The sequence below is a fragment of the Phocoena phocoena genome, chromosome 11 (genome assembly GCF_963924675.1).
Source record: "Phocoena phocoena chromosome 11, mPhoPho1.1, whole genome shotgun sequence".
NCBI lineage: Eukaryota > Metazoa > Chordata > Mammalia > Artiodactyla > Phocoenidae > Phocoena > Phocoena phocoena.
The window spans coordinates 43,278,729-43,300,328 of NC_089229.1; positions in this window are offsets into that span (position 1 = coordinate 43,278,729).

Here is a 21,600-nt window from a genome sequence, read left to right on the forward strand (position 1 = left end):
TTCTTCTTCAAGACTCAACATTCCAACTACATCACCCTGAAGCCTTTTTCCACCTCCCCATTTGAGTTGACTATACATTCTCTGTTCTCTGTTCTCCCAGAGAGATTATTTATATGTTTATCATTGTACTAAACAAAGACATAAGAAGTAAAAAAAAAAAAAAAAGGGTATCTATCCTTCATGAACATACAAGTGATAATCTATAGTGAAACATTAACACATCAACTCAGCAATCTATTAAAAGATAATATATCATGATCAAGTAAGTTTATCCAAGAAATGCAAGCTTGGTTAAACATTTTTCTTTAATTAAACAATGTAAATAGATAGCTAGTGGGAAGCAGCCGTATAGCATAGGGAGATAAGCTTGGTGCTTTGTGACCACCTAGAGGGGTGGGATGGGGGGGGTGGGAGGGAGGGAGACGCAAGAAGGAAGAGATATGGGAACATATGTATATGTATAACTGATTCACTTTGTTATAAAGCAGAAACTAACACACTATTGTGAAGCAATTATATTCCAATAAAGATGTTAAAAAAAAATTAAAAATAGGACTACCATATGACCCAGCAATTCCAGTCTTGGGTATACATAAAAAAACAAAACAAAACAAAAAAAACAATGTAATTCAGGACTACCATATGACCCAGCAATTCCAGTCTTGGATATACATAAAAAAACAAAAACAAAACAAAACAAAAAAAACAATGTAATTCACCATATCAACACGCTAAAGAAGAAAAAAAAATATTACCACCTTGTAGATGCAGAAAAAGCATTTTTTTCCCTAAGATTGAGAACAAATAAAGGGTATCTGTTATTGTCATTCCAATTCAACAGGGCCCAGTCCATCTGGTAAAACAGGAAAAATAAATAAAATGCATGGGTATTGGGAAGAAGGAAATACAATTTTCTCTATTTGTTCACAACATGATTATCTACATAGAAGATGCTAAAGAATCTAAAAAAGAGCTACTAAACAAATAAGTATAAAGCAACATCACAATATACAAAGTTAATTTTAAAAAATCATTTGTATTTTTAAACACTAGCAAAGGAAACTGAAAATTAAAATTTTAAAAGGTATTATTTATAATAACAAGTAACATGGAATATCTAAGTATATAGCTAAAAATATCTGTAAGATTTATATGCTGAAAACTACAAACATCAATGACAAAAATAAAAGAAGTCTAAATAAGTGAAAAGAAAAACTATGTTCACAAATGGAAAGGCTGAATATTGTTAAGATGTATTCTCCCCTAATTGACATTGACATGTAGATTCGATGCAATACCTATCAATATCCCAGCGGAGTCTTTTTCTTTTCTTTTCTTTTCTTTTTTTTTTTTTTTTTTTTGGTAAAAGCTAATTCTAAAATTAAGACAGAGATAAAAAGAATTAAAAATACCCTTTCCCGCCAAAAAAAACACCTTTCAAAATCAAGAACAAACTTCAAAAACTTACGTTACTTGATTTCAAGACATAACGAGACAATGTAGTATTGGTATAACAATAGAAAAACCAATAAACCAGAATACAGGAATAGACCCAATATATATGATCAAATAATTTGTTTTTTACTAAGTTGGAAGACTCAAAAAGCTGCACATTACATGATTTCATTTATGTGACATTCTGGGAAAGGTAAATTTAGGAACTTAAAACTGATCAGTGGTTGCCAGAGGTTGAACAATAAAGAAAGGGATTGATTTTAAAGAGTCAGACATGTGAACTTTTTGGTGTGAGTAGAGTATTCCATATTTTGTTTTCTTCATTGAATTGTGATGATTTAAGAATGGTGAACAATTGAATATTAGATGGTATTAACAAATGAATTACTTTTGATTTGGGGTTGAGGATGTGATGTGAAATTGTGGTAATGTATATAAAGAGATAAACTCGGTGATAAATATATGAGGAATCATTGCACTATTTTAACTGTATTGTATTTTATTGAAAATTACCTAACCCCAGCATAAGGTATAGTCATTTATTGAAAACTATTGGCCTTTCTTCCTAAATTTGAAAAAAGAATTAATATCTGACTTTCATGTCCTAATAAAATTTATTAAACTACTACCTGAGAATTAAGTTTGGTATGGGAAGAAGGAACCCACAATAACTTATTTACTTCATGAAGACAGTAGGAAGTTTCCATTATTTAGGATGTGGGTATGAACGATCCTTCACTGAGAGATAGTGACTTTCCATCACAATGTACTGTGATTTACCATCTGAATAAAAACAATAATGCAAGGAGACAAAATAAGGTAACAGAACAAAGCAACAGAGTCATTCTGTCGGTGGATTAAATTGATATTTTGTACAACCCTACAGAAGGTGTTAAAGGTCCCTGCTGAGCTATGTAATAGCAATTCAAAGCACCCTATAGATAGTTCCAATTCAAAGTCAATCATTAGAAAGAAGAAAAAAAAAAGATACCCAGACTTTAAAGAAAAAAAAGAAATAAAAACAAGAAGGAAAAGTCAATGACTTTCTGCATGTTCAACATTAATCTTTTCTACTTTATTAAAAACAAATACATTAATGTGGCAATCATATCAGTAATACTCTTAGTTTGTGATTATGCTGATATCCATTAAATCTATGCATTGTACTTGTGGGCTGCCAAAAAACTGAGCTGACAAGATTTACCATTAGTTTTTCAAATAAGAGCCTCAGAAAACATTATGAATAAATATTATTATTCATTAAAAGAGACTGTTTTGTTTTTATAGGAGAAAAAGATTTTAAATATTTAATGAAATCAATAGGAAAACATTCCTTATTATTTTGTAATTCACTACTCTACATTAGATCAGATTTACTAGTCAAAAGGGAGCACCGTTTACATGCAACGATATAGTAGATGAATGTTACCCTACATATCATTAATAATTATGTGGCATGGACCCTGAGGATATCTAAATCTCTAGGATATTAGTGGTTATAATTTTGAAATTATTTTATTTCTTGCAAAAAAAAATCGTTAAAGTCAATTGAATTTCACTATTTTTAAAAGGATTAATGTTTAAATGATGGAGCAGTTATAGAAAAGTCTATTACCTGTGGCCATGCATGGAGCTCCTTCTCGATGAGTAATACTTTGTAAGTGGCTGCCTGGAAGTGATTTTTTAAGTCTTAATTTTCCATAAATCTAACTGTTTATTTTTATAAATAGCTAAATTAGACTGATTTATATAGATTTAACTGCATGCTTCCAGTTTGCACAAAGAAACATAATTGAAATGATTTGCTGGCTTCAGACTGTCTCCAGCAAAGCGAGAAACCAGCCAACATGCAAACATAACCAACATCACAGCAGAGTCATCATAAGAGTAGATAAAATGTACTGAGAGCTTGTTATGTACTGGACACAGTTCTAAGCATCTAACAAATACCTTAAATAATCCTCACAACCATCCTGTGAGAAAGGTGCTATTATTGTCTCCACTCTTCAGATGAGGAGTATAGATTCAGGGAGTTTAAGTAGCTTGTCCTGGTAACACAGCTGCCAAGTGAGATTTTAGCCCAAGAATTTTGGCTCTAGGGCCTATGCTTTTAACCAGCTCATTAATTTTTACCGAGATTCCTGAACTAACACATAGAAAGTATTTTAACAGTGTTTTTGTCACATAATAATGGCTCAAAAGTTTTAACCAAAATATTTTTTTTAAAAGAACTAAAGTATATGACACTTATTTCAGGTGAAAATTGTAGTGCAGAAGAGGGAGAGTATACCAGAGCAAATAAGGACTGTATAACGTCCCTCACTCCTATGACTTGTTGCTGTCTCATAGGGAACCTGAAATTTGAATATGAAAATCAAAGCCAAAGTCGATGGAGGCTACTCAACAAATCTTAACAAATCTTAGCCCTGGGGTCTCAACTAACTCATATAAGAATGTAGGTCAGCTGGAAAATCAGATTCTTCCCAGAGTTTACAGACATTCAAAGTTCTAGGCCAGTTGTGAAAAGAAAACCAAAACAACAACACAAAAGCAAAAGCCTTTCCCTTAGGCAAACTGGAGTAGTCTCAGCTGATTCCAGAACTTTAAGGTTAAAATATTCCCGCTCAAGGGTGAAGTGTGACTTAAATACTCAAGACATAAGCAATAATAAACAGCTACAGATTTCTAAACTTCTTTATGAAAGAAATGATTCTACCACTTTTTTTTTTCTCTCTCCTTATCAAGAAGCAAAATTCACCCTCTGCTCTTGTGTTTTCCTTTTGGAATTTAAGCCCACTTACAGAAACACAAGTAGTAATAGTTCTGATCAATAAAATGTTTATTCCTAACTGTTACTACAATCTAGGAAGATAAATGATATAGATTAAGCAGATCTGCCTTTAGAATTTGTTAGGCCTATAGCAGGAGTACAAATAGAGCTCATATACCTTGTGTCTAAATATATTACCTTATATATCAAAATTATTTGATTTAGGTGAAGTTCTGAAAATCTATTTTTGAAAATTTAATTAAATCTTATATACGCTCAAGAAGATATTTTTTAATTAACTTTTATTGGAGTATAACTGCTTTACAATGTTGTGTTACTTTCTACTGTACAGCAAATTGAATCAGTTATATGTATACATATATCTGCTCCTTTTTGGATCTCCTTCCCATTTAGGTCACCACAGAGAAGTGAGCAGAGTTCCCTGAGCTATACAGTAGGTTCTCATTAGTTATCTTTTTTATACATAGTATATATAGTGTATATATGTCAACCCCATCTCCCAATTCATCCCACACCCCCTTCCCCCCTTGGTGTCCATACATTTGTTCTCTACATCTGTGTCTCTATTTCTGCTTTGCAAATAAGATCATCTATACCATTTTTCTAGATTCCACATATATGTGTTAATATATAATATTCATTTTTCTCTTCCTGAAGTACTTCACTCTGTATGACACTCTCTAGTTCTATCCATGTCCCTACAAATGACCCAGTTTCGTTCCTTTTTATGTCCAAGTCATATTCCATTGTATATATATATATACCACATCCTCTTTATCCATTCCTCTGTTGATGGACATTTAGGTTGCTTCCATGTCTTGGCTATTGTAAATAGTGCTGCAGTGAATATTGGGGTGCATGTGCCTCTTTGAATTATGCTTTTCTCTGGATGTATGCTCAGTAGTGGGATTGCTGGGTAATATGGTAGTTCTATTTTTATCTTTTAAGGAACTTCCATACTGTTCCCTATAGCGGCTGTATCAATTTACATTCCCAAAACAGTATAAAAGGGTTCTTTTTTCTCCACACCCTCTCCAGCATTTATCGTTTGTAGATTTTTTTGATGATGGCCATTCTGACTGCTGTGAGGTGATACCTCACTGTAGTTTTGACTTGCATATCTCTAATAATTAGTGATGTTGAACATCTTTTCTTCATGTGTTTGTTGGATAGCCATATGTCTTCTTTGGGGAAATGTCTATTTAGGTCCTCCACCCATTTTTTGATTGGGTTGTTTGTTTTTTTATATTGAGCTGCTTGTATATTTTGGAGATTAATCCTTTGTCAGTTGCTTCATTTGCAAACATTTTCTCCCATTCTCAGGGTTGTCTTTACATCTTGTTTATGGTTTCCTTTGCTATACAAAAGCTTTTAAGTTTAATTAGGTCCCATTTGTTTATTTTTGTTTTTATTTTATTTTATTCATTACTCTAGGAGGTGGGTCAAAAAAATCTTGCTGCGATATGTCAAAGAATGTTCTGCCTATGTTTTCCTCTAAGATTTTTATAGCGTCTGGCCTTACATTCGGACCTTTAATCAATTTTGAGTTTATTTTTGTGGATGGTGTTAGGGAATTTGATTCTTTTACATGTAACTGTCTAGTTTTCTGAGCACCACTTATTGAAGAAGCTGTCTTTTCTCCACTGTATATTCTTGCCTCCCTTGTCATAGATTAGGTGACCATAGGTATGTGGGTTTTTCTCTGGGCTTTCTATCCTGTTCCATTGGTCTATATTTCTCTTTTTGTGCCAGTACCGTACTGTCTTGACTACTGTAGCTTTGTAATATAATCTGAAGTCAGGGAGCCTGATTCCTCCAGCTCCATTTTTCTTTCTCAAGATTGCATTGGCTATTCAGGGTCTTTTGTGTTTCCATACAAATTGTAACATTTTCTGTTCTAGTTCTGTGAAAAATGCCATTGGTAACTTGATAAGGATTGCAATGAATCTGTAGATTGCCTTGGGTAGTGTAGTCATTTTCACAGTATTGATTCTTCCAATCCAAGAACATGGTATATCTCTCCATCTGTTTGTGTCATCTTTGATTTCTTTTATCAGCGTCTTATAGTTTTCTGCATGCAGGTCTTTTGCCTCCTTAGGTAAGTTTATTCCTAGGTATTTTATTCCTACTGTTGCAGTGGTAAATAGGATTGTTTCCTTAATTTCTCTTTCTGATATCTCATTGTTAGTGTATAGGAATGCAAGAGATTTCTATGTATTAATTTTGTATCCTGCGACTTTACTAAATTCACTGACTAGCTCTAATAGTTTTCTGGTGGCATCTTTAGGATTTTCTATGTATAGTATCATGTCATCTGCACACAGTGACAGTTTTACTTCTTCTTTTCCTGTTTGGATTCCTTTTATTCCTTTTTCCTCTCTGATTGCCGTGTCTAGGACTTCCAAGACTATGTTGAGAAATAGTGGCGAGAGTAGACCTTGTTTTGTTCCTGATCTTAAAAGAAATGTTTTCAGTTTTTCACCATTGTGAATAATGTTTGCTGTGGGTTTGTCATATATGGCCTTCGTTATGTAGAGGTAGGTTCCCTCTGTGCTCACTTTCTGCAGTTTTGATCATAAATGGGTGTTGAATTTTGTCAAAAGCTTTTCCTGAATCTATTGAGATGATCATGGGGTTTTTATTCTTCAGTTTGTTAATATGGTATATCACATTGATTGAGTTGCATATTTTGAAGAATCCTTGCATCTCTGAGATAAATCCCACTTGATCATGGTATATGATCCTTTTAATGTGTTGTTGGATTCATTTTGTTAGTATTTTGTTGAGGATTTTTGCTTCTATGTTCATCAGTGATATTGGCCTGTAATTTTCTTTTCTTGTGATATCTTTGTCTGGTTTTGGTTAAGAAAATAAATTGATTCACAATTTTAGTATTCAGTACCCATCTAGTTGCCCATGTAAATAATCAGTATTATGCTTTGCACATGTTATGTCTATACATACATGTACACAAATGTAGGGGGATTTTTGAAGTGAAAAATATCTTCAGCTGTCAAACAACTGTTGGGAATACCTTACTCATACATGAGTAATACCAGAACCACAAATTGCAATACAAAGATAAGGCAAAAATTTTATATTAGACAATACTGAGAAATACCATATACTTTGGTATGCAAGAATATATTCCATTCATGCCATCTGAAAGGAAAGATTGACAAGTCTATTTATCCGTCTTTTACTTACATAAGGACTTCTACTGCTGAAATTCTGACTGCAGCTGTAAACAGTGTTGTCTCTGACCTATGAAACTTCATGGCATTTGAATGCAGTGCCTTTTGTTTTTACAACATAGGTGAAGGAAGGATGTGTGTAAGCGATTTGCTTGGGTCTGAACAGTGTTAATCATGAGAGCCTAAGTTAAGATTACTCCTTTAGGGCTTCCCTGGGCGTATCGCAAAAAAAAAAAAAAGGAGTCATTAGAACTTTTAAATCAAAAAGGAAATAATAAATAATCTTTCCCCTACTAGATACTCCTTAAAACACATGTCAAGGATGGTAAATACAAACAACTGAACTGAGCCACTTAACTGTTCATGGCATTTACCTAGATTTCATCAAATTAGCCAAAGTACCTCCAAAACTAATAAAAGTCAACTGTTGTCAACAATTTTTTTCTGTCAGAGAATATAGGGAGAATATGTGAACTTTGCAAAATAAAGTATATAAAATGCTGTAAGAGAGGTCTTCCTTTTCATTAGAATTAAGACTATTAAAATGCCTGTTGTTTTGTTTATTTTCCTTTCTGGTTTTGAAAGATCAGTGATTTTCATAATTGATTTTGGAATTCTAATCCTTTTATACTGCCTATTTCAACTTGTGGCCAACATACTGAGACACAAATTGCTATTAAGTTGTCATGGTGCTGGGTATCAATATTACTTATTATATAGATTGTCCAATATATGGTGGTAATTATTCTAAAATGCTAAAAGCCTGAAAATATGTAGTGATTTCAATCATTTTTATGAGTGGTTCATTATAAAATCAAAAGCAAAAATCTAACCCAAGCACATTTGAATCCATTCCTGTATGTTTGGGGTCGATTGTTTTAAGCATCTTCCCAGCTTAAAAAAACAAAAATAAAAATTGATCATTAAACAAAGCAAATAATAGTAAAAATACATCCTGTTTGTTAGAATGTGTTGTATCCATTACATTTTGAACTGAATTTCAATTTCCTAAATGCCTTATCTCCTCTAATCTCAGTTGAAAAAAATCAAATCTCACTTCTTCCTGGGAGGTAAACCAGAAAATAATACATTTTTAGTTTATATCAGAGATAGAAAAAACTCCTAATTTAAAACATTCTTGTGGAAAAAGACCAATTCCTTGGCAATGTTTGCTAATATAAACTAAGGTGTGTCTGTGAGATTCTATGTCTTTAAATTAATCAAACCGTAAGTTTCAGGAAAATACTAGACATGCCCCACTATATTTCCATTGTCTAGCAGGGCTGAATGAATAAATAAGGAAACCCTCTGCTTTTAAACATTTAAACTCTCCTGTTTCTCAAACTACTGTCATAATTTTGCTTTTAACTCTTTTCTCAAAATTTTAAATGCTTCCCCAAAATCTATAAAATCAAGTGAAAATAAAATTGTGAGGCATATACACATTAGAGAATACAGGTAAGGAGGCTGGCCCTTGGATTAGACTGCCTACATTTGATCCTAATCCAGACTCTTAGATGTTTATTTTTAGGTGAGTCACTAAAATCTTCCAGATCCAGTATTCTTTTTGATTCTTTCTGGATCTATAAATAGTACATCATCTCTTTGGATCATCATGAGTGCATGGCATGCAGTAATCACCCAATTAATGTTATATACTATTATTTTTATTCTGTTCCACCTTAGAATCCAAATACTGCCTTGAGCTGGCATCAAACTGCTTTCCTAGCTTCAGCTCACAGTAGATTCTCACTATTCTTTAGAAAGAACACTTGGTTACCGACCATTTTTAAAAAGTTATTCTGCAAACTTTACATCTCTAGAAAATTTTACATCTCTAGGCCTATTTATCCTGCTGCCAAAAGAAAAAAAAAAAAATCAGTTCAAGTTAAATCTCTTTTATGAAAGCTTTTCATAACCATCCAGCTTTGCAAGTACTTTCTTCTTAATTATACCATGATGTTGATCTTAAATACCTTTAGAGACAAAAAACATGTATCTCCTTTTTTATCCCCAGGTTTAAATCGCCAGTGTCCTAACTAAAGCTGAACTTAAATATGATAAAAGTCTCCTGTCTCACTCTCGCCTCTTGCTCTGTTACAATTTTAAAAGATTTTTTTTGTTTTTATAAGATTATTATTATCAAGCTGGTCTTCTCTTGCTCAAAATATATCCAAATATACATTGAAATATGTTAGCAGAATAGACTTCGTACTCTCCTATTATCTCATGAAAAAAAATGATTGTCATTAAAGTGAAAATATTGGCCTATTTATATGAATTACTGTGTTCATCATCAGTTCAGAACAACAGTTTGATCTATTAATGGTAGTCTATAAACAAAAATGAAATAAATTATACTAATGCAAAATTGATCCAAGAAGAAGACAAGAGTGTGATGTACTAATTTCAAATAAATTCTTTTCAGGTAAATAGTGCCTAGTCCATTAGAGCTCTAATTCATGTAATAAACACCAATCATGTCTAGGAAAGGTTAATTCTCTTTATAATGGATGCAGTTTCCTTTGTTCTTATTGATTGAAGGTATGCCTGTGAAAGACCAATGTGATTTAAATCGTTCTTTTTATTAGTCTGACACTGCAGAATTTGTTTTTTATTTTACTTCAGTAAAAACTTATGATATTACTATGCATGGCTGATATGAATTCAACCAATCTATTTTGTATCAGTTATGTATTAGAGAATAAATTGTAATGCTGAATACAGTCCTGATTTGTAAATGAAAGGACTATGTTCTGACCATGTATCTGTCTATTCCTAAGCAAATTTAGATAATATGAACAGAATTATGGGTCCCAGATAGGTCAGACAATTCATTAAGAGCTGTGGAGGCACCTGAACAAGTATAAACACAGGAATATCAGACTGTTATGCAAAATAGTAAAAGTACTTTGTGTAATATATTTGAAATATTATATAGGCAATTGGATTTAAAACAAGTTAAAGGAAGTGAAGATGCTAACTTTAACAGGCAGATATTTCTTGGTTTTCTTAATAAAGGTAGTAATATTTTACTGGCATAGCTATAATTGAATTATTTATCATTTTTACATTTATTTTAAATTATTCATTATACAGATGCCAATTTTTACATGGAACTTTAAAATTTTTCTGTAATATACTTCATTTATAAAATTTTAAATTATTCAATGCTGAACAACTTCATGTAGTGCACTGTTAAACTTTAATCAACTTTTCCTTTCTGCCTGTTCTCATCTCAGCTATTTCTTATTTCTGCCTGTCAGACTTCATAATCCCTCCCTCTCAATGTTTGCTATGTTCTTGATTCAATAACCTGTTGCTTTTACTATATCTTTGCAATGACATTTAACTCCTCACGCTTGCATGTTTATTTCCCCTTTACACTTACCCTTCTACCTGTTTACAGATATATTTATAAAAATCATTAAAAATGAAGCTAGAACAAAATGTGTCTTTGTTTAATATTAGATATATAGATACAGATATAGAAATAGCTATAGATATATTATATACATGCCCATTACATCACAGCAAATGTGAAATGTCCACATACATCATCTTATTCATACATTATGCCATAGACCTATAATTGGAGATCAGCTCCTAGGAATGTCACATTCTAGGCATATATTCAACATTTGATTATATCAAGATTAGTTCCTAGTGTGTTTGCTTGCCCTGCTTGGCCCTTCAACCAAGAGTCACTAGTTATGAGTTAGCACTGGGTTCTAGAAATGGCATTGTGTATTAGTGTATATGATCACCTCTTGTGTGTGAATTTTCATCCATCTACTTCTGAACCCTGGCTTTAACATGTTATACATTCTCCTGTATTGACTATAAATTTTATCTAAGCCTGCATTCCAAAGTATTACGTCTTTCTTTTTAGTTTTTCTCCTGCTCTAGTTTTCTGAAATACTTCACACAGTTAATTTTACTCTTGCTGTGGTTTGAATGTTTGTGTCCTCTTAAAATCCATATTTTGAAATCCTAACCCCCATAGTCGATGGTGTGAGGAGATGGGGTTTTGGGGAGATGAGTAGGTCATGAGGGAAGAGCCCTCATAAATAGGATTAGTGCCTTTAGTAAAGAGGCTCCAGAGAGATCCCTTGCCCCTTCTACCATGTGAAGGCACAGCAAGAAGTCAGCTGTCTGCAGCCCAGAAGAGGGCCTTCACCAGAATCCCATTATGCTGGCACCCTGACCTAGGACTTCAGCCTCCAAAACTGTGAAAAATGCATTTCTGTTGTTTATAAGCCCCCCCAGTTTATGGTATTTTGTTATAGCAGCTTAAATAGCCTAAGACACCTCCGCTTGAAACTTTTCTTATTTAGATTTTATTTCACTGGAATATGTTGGTCCTTGTGTTAGGGCATTAATTTCTTTCTTTTCATATGTATACTTTGCTGGAGATTCAAGCTTTTTAAGCTTTTCCACCCTCTTACCACTCTCTACTTAATATTTGTATATCCTCATTCACTGCTATTGCTTCAACTGAGAAGGAAAAAAAAAATAGCTATCGAATTGAGAATCAGGAGACCTGAGAACTAATCTTGCTTTGGCACAAACTAGTCTGTGACTGTGGAATTGCCATTCCATTTTTCCGTGCTTTGTAGTGCATAATAATTCTCCACATTAGAGATTCGCAGTGTTCATTAGTGAATTAAACCCTGAGAAGTCCTATGAGGTAAAGAAAAAACAAAGGAAGAGAAAAAGGAAAACTCTTGAGTTTAACTCAGAAACTCCAAAAGCTATATTATTATATAACACCGAACTATCAATAATAGATCACTCAATTCCGTTCATTTTTCTTGTCCACAGCAAAAATTTAGTTCAAACTCTCACAATATTAAAGTCATATTTGATTCCATCCATAATTTTAGTAGCCACATAGAATTGATAAACAGACTTTTTTGTTTGTTCTAGTAACTTTTTGGAACCCATCTTGACTTCTCATTGTCATCACCATTATTCAGGTTCTTATGCCCTCATAGATTTCAATGGAGGATGCTTAACTGACTCCCTTACACCCTTAAATCCTTCTATTCCATTAATTTTAGTGAAACACTGTTTTGATAGAACCTCTTCAATGTTTCCCTGTTGCTCAAAGTACAAACCTAACAGGTGAGTTGAGTATCTCTCACACTCTTTCTTTAATATCTTTTCTGGCTTCTACATGTAGGTAAATATACATCCGACTTTCTGACCATAGGTCTGGTTTACTGTTTTCCTCAGCATAATTAATTTCCCTTTTCATTCTCAAAAGTGCCCCATTTTGGACAATACATTATGTAATTATCTTATCTATATGCCTTCTATTTTCTGGTAAGTTTAATCAGTTATCCCAAATCAAACTTCATTATTTCCTGTTTCTCTTTACCAGCTTTGAATTTATTTCTACCTATGAAACTTCTACCAGTATCCAAAGCCTAAATCGAATACCTCCTACTCTAGAAAATCTCATATTACATGATTTCTAGTTCTTCACTTTTCTATTTGCATAAGCTGTATGATACACATCTTATTAATGTATGTCCCAAAATATATTTCCTAAAATTTAATTTGGCTTCCAGCTGTTGACTGATTAAAATAAATTTATCAGACATTCAGTATTTTCAAAGTGAAAAACTGTTCATATTACTTTCATGCTTAACAGCTTTCAGGAGATTCTCCACCAAAAAAAAAATTCAAATTTTAAAGAAGGAAGAGAAAGCCTTGCTTAACTTTCTAGCTGTATCTCTCAGCATTTCCCAGCATATCCTCTCATTTCTAGTCATTCCAAACTATTTACTTGGAATACATCATGCTCTTTTATACCTGTGTTTTTGCACATGTAAACCATCTGTTTTTGGAGCGATATCAATTATCTGGGAATATGAATATGAAAATTTTATATTTCTTCCAATCATTGCCCTGAACTAAAATAGGTCAAATTGCACTTTTTCGTCCCAGCTAGGCAGCTTACATAAATGCACAATCACTTTCTGCCTTTGAAATTAGTTCATTCCACTTTAAACTCCAATCTCCTATTCTGTTTTAAACTGGTCCCGAGACCCAGTGCAAACTAGACCTGTGCTTGTGGAAGAGGGCTATTCAGCTTTTACTGCCTCCTCGTCTTCCTCCTCCAAATTCTGCATCCTCCATGTTTGAGGACAGAAAAGAAAGATGTGGCATAGGGATGGGGGCATTTCTCTTTACTTAATTAGGTTGGAGTTTGCAACTCTCCCATAGGCATCAAACTCCTTTTCCTATCTGGAGCATGTTGGTGGATTCTTTCTACAGCATCTACTCTATCCCTGAGAATCATTCACATCCTTGCCTCTACAAGAGGAGAATATAAGCTGCTTCACTGCCACCCATATAAAAACCCAGTGACTTTCACCACCATAGTCACCCCCAGCACGATCTTCTCCAAATATAATTGGAAGCGGGCAAGAGCAAGCAGATTCTGGCAGGCTTCTTTTTCTGGCTCTCAGTGAGCCTTGGCAATGGAGAAGGGACGTACTATTCACTAATTCTGGAGCATCAGGAAAATGTCTCGTCCAATATATCATCAATTATTTGCTATTCCCTTTCTGGGCATGCACCTTTTCCTTCTGTAGCCAGTGAATTCCTACTCATTTCTTAAGTTTGAACTCTCACATATTATTTTCCCTGTGAAATTTTTTTCTCGTTCTTCTAGACAGATTTAACTCCTGTGTCAGAATTTTTCTTCATGTCCTTTCCATAGTTCCACTACAGTTTGCATCATATTTGTCTATATTGTTTGTAGTTCCTTGCTCCTTAATGCAAATCTGGCACCATCAAAAAGCCCAACCCTGGACCACATTAAATAACCAGACAAAAATCCAATTGCAGATATCCAGATTCCATTTCCAAAATGATATTATTCCATCTTCATATTCTCTGATCTGAAACTCTTTGGCTTCTACTCTTTTGATTTTTTCCTACCACACACCAAAAAAAATTTTGAAGGACTAGAAATTTACCATTAGTAAAATAAATATCTATCCTCATGTAGCTTACACTCTAATAGACAGTTTCCATTCATTATTCAAAGTACTAATATTTTCATTAAACATATTACAAGTCACCCTCAAATTTGATCAGCATGATGCTAAACTTAGCATGGAAAACAGTTCAAAAGGTCCAAGGGCAGAGGCTGCATCGGAAGGCAGGGGGTTTTCCCTCAGATAAAGCAGGAAATATTTACAAAAATGAATGAAAAAGAAATGAGCATAAAAAATGAAGAATGAAGAAATAAGGAGAGTGTAAAAAGGTTAAGAAAGGATAGAGGATAAATAGAGGTTAGAGATGTAAAAAAAGCAGAATGGCTGAAGGCTCGGTTCTGTCTATCCCTCCTACCTGTCTTTTCCTCACAATAATCAGGTATGTCAAGGGATAAAACTTTATATTAGTACTAGCCTAAAATGTGATTAGACAATATACCTGCTAGGAGGAGAATGAAATCTGTAATGAATTCCAAAACCAATGATTTAGATTGTCTAGGTCAAAAATTTTCTTCATGTTCTTAGGCAATGGCAAGTTTCCTTTGTTGCACTTCCTTGAAGTATTCCTACGTGGAGTACACATTTGATAGCTATAAGTCAAACTTTAATTCATTTTTATAAATTTAGGATGTGGTTTTGGTTGTGATATTTTAAAGATTTTTAAATCAGCTCATTGAGCCATTGTAGGACCATGTTACAAAAATAGCAGTAATTTATCTCTTCAGAATGGCATGGTGGAGAATGGAGAATGGATTTTGGGACTGTGGCCTATTTGTGATTGATGAAGCAACATTTGTCAATTATGAGACTTAACAGATCCCAGATCTCCTAGCTACTGAGCCTTTCTTACTCTAAAAAAAGTCAGATGTGCTGGTTGCCAGCATATAGACTTGCTGAGATTCAGAATTAAAATGTGAGGGGAATAAAACTTTTATGAATGCAGTACTCGTAAATCAACTATATATAGGGTTAATAAGCCACATCTTTTGGTAACAATATCTCAAGTTTTAGAGGAAAGGGAAGTATTTAAGGGGTTTTATTTATCTAACAAGCTTTGTGTTATAGTCCAAATTTTCTCTAAACTTGGTAAAATCCAACTCACAACCTAGTCAGAAAGTCTAGGCTAGAATAGTGAAGTCAGAACTTACTATGGAATGTCCTTTATTAAATCTTAGTGCTAGCTGACAGTCTGTAAAATCTTGCTACTCCAAATAATGAAATAATGCATGGAAGAACTTTTGTTACATTATAATTAGTAAGTTTCTCCATGAATTAAAAGCCAATCCTATCAGGCTGTTTCCAAGAACATTACATTTCTGAAAGATCAAAACTGACCAGAAGTTGAAGGTACATATTCCTTTTCTACTCTTTGCGATTTCCATTCGAGGTTCTGAACTCCTTCTTACTTGCTTTGTGAACTCCCTGCACTGGGTTCATTGTCATTCTTTATGCTTCTCACTCCCTTGAACCTTAATCAAGCCCTTCATATATATGTGAATGTATGTATCTGTATGTTCATATAGATAGATATACAATTTCTTTACCACTAATCTCTTTAAATAAGACATGCTTTAATTTATGCAAGACATATTCAGAAGGCCTGCATAATTTGAATTTTTTAGAATGGATATTTTTATATATTATATTAAAACTACTATGTTTTTTATAATTGATTTCCTTTTTAAATGGTTAATTTCTCAATTTGTCTTCCAAATTATTTAATGATATTAACACCAAAAACTAAATGTCTACAGGATGTTTTCTTCATATAGGAAAACAAAACTGAAGTTTTTTCTTAAATAGTAATTTTTTTCCTAATTTTAAAAATACATTTGTCAGAAAAATGAAGAAAACAGAGAAATTTATAAGAAAAGAATCCTCATTTATAATAGTATTATATCTCAGTGTTTTTAACAATTTCTTTACTATTGAAGTAAACAAAGCAACATAAATAAGACAATATTAGTTATTTAAGTACAATAGTTATGTTATTAAAGTCTAAAATTAAAATATTATAATTAATATACATGTTAAATATCAAACATAACTAGTAATTGAGATCGTGTAAAGTGCTAAAGTTTGAATGTTTGTGTCCCCCCAAAAGTTACATGTTGGAATCCTAATGCTCAATGTGATGATGTCAGAAGGTGGAATTTGGGGAGCTGACTTGGTTATGAGGGTAGAGACTTCATAAGTAGGATTAGTTCTCTTAAAAAAGAGATCCTTGGGAATTCCCTGACTGTCCAGTGGTTAGGATTCAGCGTTTTTACTGCTGGGGCCCGGGTTCAATACCCGGTCGGGGAACTAAGATCCTGCAAGCCATGCTTCGAGGCCAAAAAAAAAAGAAAGAGAGACATCCTATAGAGCTACCTAGCCCCTTTCACCATGTGAGGATACAATGAGAAGTCTGCAGCCTGGAAGAGAACCCTCACCTAACCATGCTGGTACCCTGATCTCAGATTTCCAGCCTCCAGAACTATGAGAAATTAAATTTCTATTGTTTATAAACCACCCAGCCTGTGGCAGTTTGTTATAGCAGCCCAAGTGAACTAAGACATAAAGTAACTTGAGATAACAGCATTTGAAAAAGTCAGTAAGTTAGAAAGTCATCACAAAATAATATAGGAACTCTCATTCATCTCTAGGAAATAGAATGAAACTTTGAAATATATATAAGAAGCCTTAAATTTTTTATATTCTTTGTCACATCTTTCCACTTTCAAGGATTTTTGCTAAAGCAATACGAAGAGATACATGATTATTCATTATACCCATTTTATAACATTGGCATCAAAATATATGAATGAGATAATAGATTTGTTAATTGCTTTATAGTGCCCCATAGATCCATATACTGGAATTTATTAACTTACGTAAATGTTCATAATACATTGCTAGTTGTAAAACGGGCTAAGTAACAGTATCTACTGTTGAATGATTATTTATTGTGAGTGATAATGAATATGAGCTCCAGCCACCCTAATATGTGTTATTTTCTCTAGCAATGTTCAGCTGCTCAGCTGAAGACATGTAACTGGTTAGATTTTCTAAGGTTATGGCTGGGCCAAGGAATTAAAGTGAGAAGAAGAAAAGAGCTAGAGAACTGGGTATACTTGTGAGGTAATAACTGTAATAATGTCTCTTAGCTGGATAAGGTGTATAAGCAATGACCAGATCAATAGTAGAAAGGCACTATTAAAGGGAAAAACCTGTTACGGGGGGATTGAACAAGTTGGATGGTATTTCTATAATTAGGGTTGTAACATTCACATTTCATTATAAATATTTCAGATATTTTTACAAGTTTGACATTTGCCTCTTTTTAATATTTTTGATTTACAAAAGTTTAAAACTTTTCTGTGCCGATTAGTTCTTTGACTATTTTCTTTCTGCTTAGAAACTCTCTCTGCAGCCTCAAATTAGTTATTAACGCATCCCTATTTCCTTTGGCGTTTTTTATAATTTATCGTTGTATAGTTTAATCTTTAATCCATCTATAACTTGGTTTGGTTTAAGTTTCATCCTCTCTCAAGGTAGAGAGTATCTCAATCTCATATTTTTTGACTGAATTATTTTTTCCTATTAGTTTGTTATTTTCTGTGACAAACATCTTCAAAATATGTAGGAATATGCCTACCTCTCAAAAATCTCTACAGCCATCACCCACTTCCAAGCCACTGTCATCTTTTGTCTGGAAACTGTAACTGCCTCCCTATGAGCTCCCTGTTTCTCCCTGCAACTCAACAAAATATACTCCGGACCATGGCAAAGCGATCATTGAAAACAGATATCAGATCTAGACACTGCTCTGCTCAAAATACTTGAGTGCATTTAAGTTATGTCACAGAATTGGGAGGAAATGCAGAAAAAGAATTTTGGAGAACACACAGCCAGCAGAAATGATGACCCACACTAAGGAGTTGTTCCTACAGATTCTGTTCTGCTAATCAATGAAACTAGAAATCAACAGTACTTACTTTCCAACTGCCATGAAAGGACCAATACCCCTGCCACTTGGATTTTGAAGATAACTATGTCAATTTCACCTGCAAGCTTTGTGTGGAGTCTTGCACAAACATCCACTTGAAGCAAGCTAGGGCACATGTGAAATTCCAGCTACAAAGGAATCTTAGAAATGTATTTATCTTTTCTGGGGTTGAAGCATTATTGAGCCAATTTTCAGCCTATTCCAGAGTCTACACTTTTGAATATACACAATTTTCTGAGCCTAACTTTAGACAATAAACTAACAAAAGCATTGTGCCCCAGCCTCACAAACTGCATCTTTACATATGCAAAATATAAAACATGCTAACTCTCTCTTCAGAAGAAAAGATCATGTCTTATCAAGTCATTGCTTTCATCTTTAGTTCTTTATCCTTCCCCTAGTTCATTCACAATCCTGACTTAAAAGCATAAAATCTGTGGACTACGTTAACCTAACTATCAATAATAACACAGCTTATATTCCAGAGAAAGAGAAATTGAGAGAGGGGAAGAGTTAGGTATATATAAGTAGAACGATTATGTATGTGATAAACTGCAGTAGTTCTTGGTTCTGCAACTCTTTACTTGTCTACTCTTTGCATTTATAACTTTCTCTCTCCACTACATGTTTCTCAGCTTTTGAGCCATTTTACGAGTGGAATTCTAGATACGTTTTAAATGCAGAGCTGAAATAGTTTGTAGTTAGCTGGATATGGGGTTATGAGAAAGAACCATCATAAGATGACTCCTAGGTTTTTGGCCTAAACAATGGGGAGAATGAAACAGTTTTAGCTGAGCTATATAAGAATCAGATGAAAGGGAACTTCAGAACCTCATGCTTATTGCATTTTGTTTCATTTTCATCCAAGACATAGCTTTTATTATATTATTTTTTCTTACCTTTAATTTGTTTTAAGTTTTATATTGTTTTATACATACATGTTATAAACTCCAACTATATTTCAAGCTACGTTAGTTAGGGTATTTACACAGATAGATAAACAGAGAGAGACAGACGGAATGAGAGATGTATCTCCGTTAGCAACTAAGACTGGCCCATAGTAGTTATTCAGTAAATATTCGTTGAATGGATTAAACAGTGAATAGATTGGCTAACAATATAATAGATTATGCATAGAATATTTTATAAGCATGAGTAACTACTTCCAGTCTTTTTTAAATTAAACTTGACTGTTGCCTACTACCAAAAAAGTGAGTTTAAAGCAAGAACATTTATTTACCTTAAATGTTTTTACTATGTCCTTGGTTAATATAGTAACAAGTGAACTGATGTAAGAACATTAGTAAATCATGGTGAAAATAATCAAAAGAATTATTGGAAGTGCCTTGGCTATGTGAGTTTAAAAAATCACATGGTTTTGAAGAACCTAAACATTATAAGTAAATTCATGATGATGTTTAAGTTGGGGTATACTAAACTTCTTAAAATGAAACACAAAGCCATTTTGAGGAAGGAATCTCAACATTTTGTTTGGAAAATGACGACGCTCTAAGGTTGTTTTTATTTGATCGTCATTAATAGTAGTAATATACAAAAAAACTAATGTTATCTAAATAAGCAAATGACAATGCAAACAGATGCATTGCTCTATCTGCTTTACATTCCAGAAATGTCAAAGAGGACAAATGTTTTCCCCTTTCCCACCTACTGGTGGTTTCTTCCCAGTCTCTACTAATAGTGCCCATAGTTACAAAGACTTGTTTATAGTGGCCCTCACCCCTCATTTATGTCTTCACTCTCACTGTGTCTCTTTCCTCTCCTCTTTGCTGCTTATTCTCCATTTGCTTCTCCAGATCTTCTCCCTGCCCTTCTCTGCCCTGATTCATGCTTCGGAAGGTTGAGCTCTGCAGACTGGTCAGCCAGGCTCTCTTGTTCTTGATTTCTGGATAGATTTTGCCAGTGGGAGGCATGGACAGGAGATTAGTGTGTGGAAAGTAAAAGAGACTGAATTTATGCTCCACTACCCAGCTCCCTCCACGTGGCACGACTGTGGCTGTATTCCAGAGCTCCAGCTTCTGTCTGTAGCCCTTGTCCCAAGACTCTGCTCCCTGTGGGCTCTGGGAACACCATGCCCTCTATTTGCACCTTCAGGTCTAGAGCTGGTAACTGCTTTCTTTCATTGATTTTTATTCCCTTAACCTCTTAATTCCTATCCCATTCATTAAATTATTTTCAGTTACACTCTTTAGAGTGTGTCTTTTTTTTTTTTTTTCCCTATCAAGTCAGTGACTGATACATTTTCCCCAGCCTTCGATGTGTGTACATTTCCTGTTGCCTGGAGCTGGTATACCTTACCTGAATGTGACTATGGAGTCCTCCCCCATTGCTTTTCTAGGTAACATTAAATGTTGTGTATTTATTTCTGTCACTGAAAACAAAATCTTCTATGCTTTATTCATGCAAGTCTGTTTTATTTCAGCTATTCTGGTTTACTAATTAATGTCATTAACTGTGGGTAAGTTAATAAGTTGTTCTTCCTGCAAGTCCTTAAGGTTTTAATTCAAAGAAGTGAAGTAAATTTCAGGTAGTTTAATAGGAGTCACTGATATGGAAAAACGTTTAATTTTTTTTCTAATACTCGTATGATTTTTTAAGACACACAGCTATTCAGTAATGACCGCTATGTTTAAAAACTTTGAAAGACATAGACAAAGCCTATATTTAAAACCTCTGTGGACTCCATTTATTTTTTCTTTTTTAAAACTGAGATATAATTGACATATAACATATACTTCAAGTGTACAACATAATAACTTGATATTCTTTGGACTCTCCATTACCTGCTGGATAATGCATACTCAGCATAGGATTTAATGTGCTTTATTCTCAAAAGTCCATGATTTTATCTGTTTTTTCCTAATTTGATTTTTGTTAGCTAGTTTTTAGTATTGTTTTCTTCTAATTCCTTTTTACATTTCTTTACCTGATGAATCTTGTGTCTCAATTCAAAGTGCAGGTGATTCCTTTTCTATGAAGCTTTCCCTGATTCTGGCAAGAAAAACAAAAAAGAAACTAATAATTTCATCCACTCTAATTCAAAACTATTTGACACATATAGTTATCATAAAACATAAGATGTCCTACAGTGGTAATTTTGACAAGCTTATATTTGAATACTCTTTACTTTTTTTTTTTAAT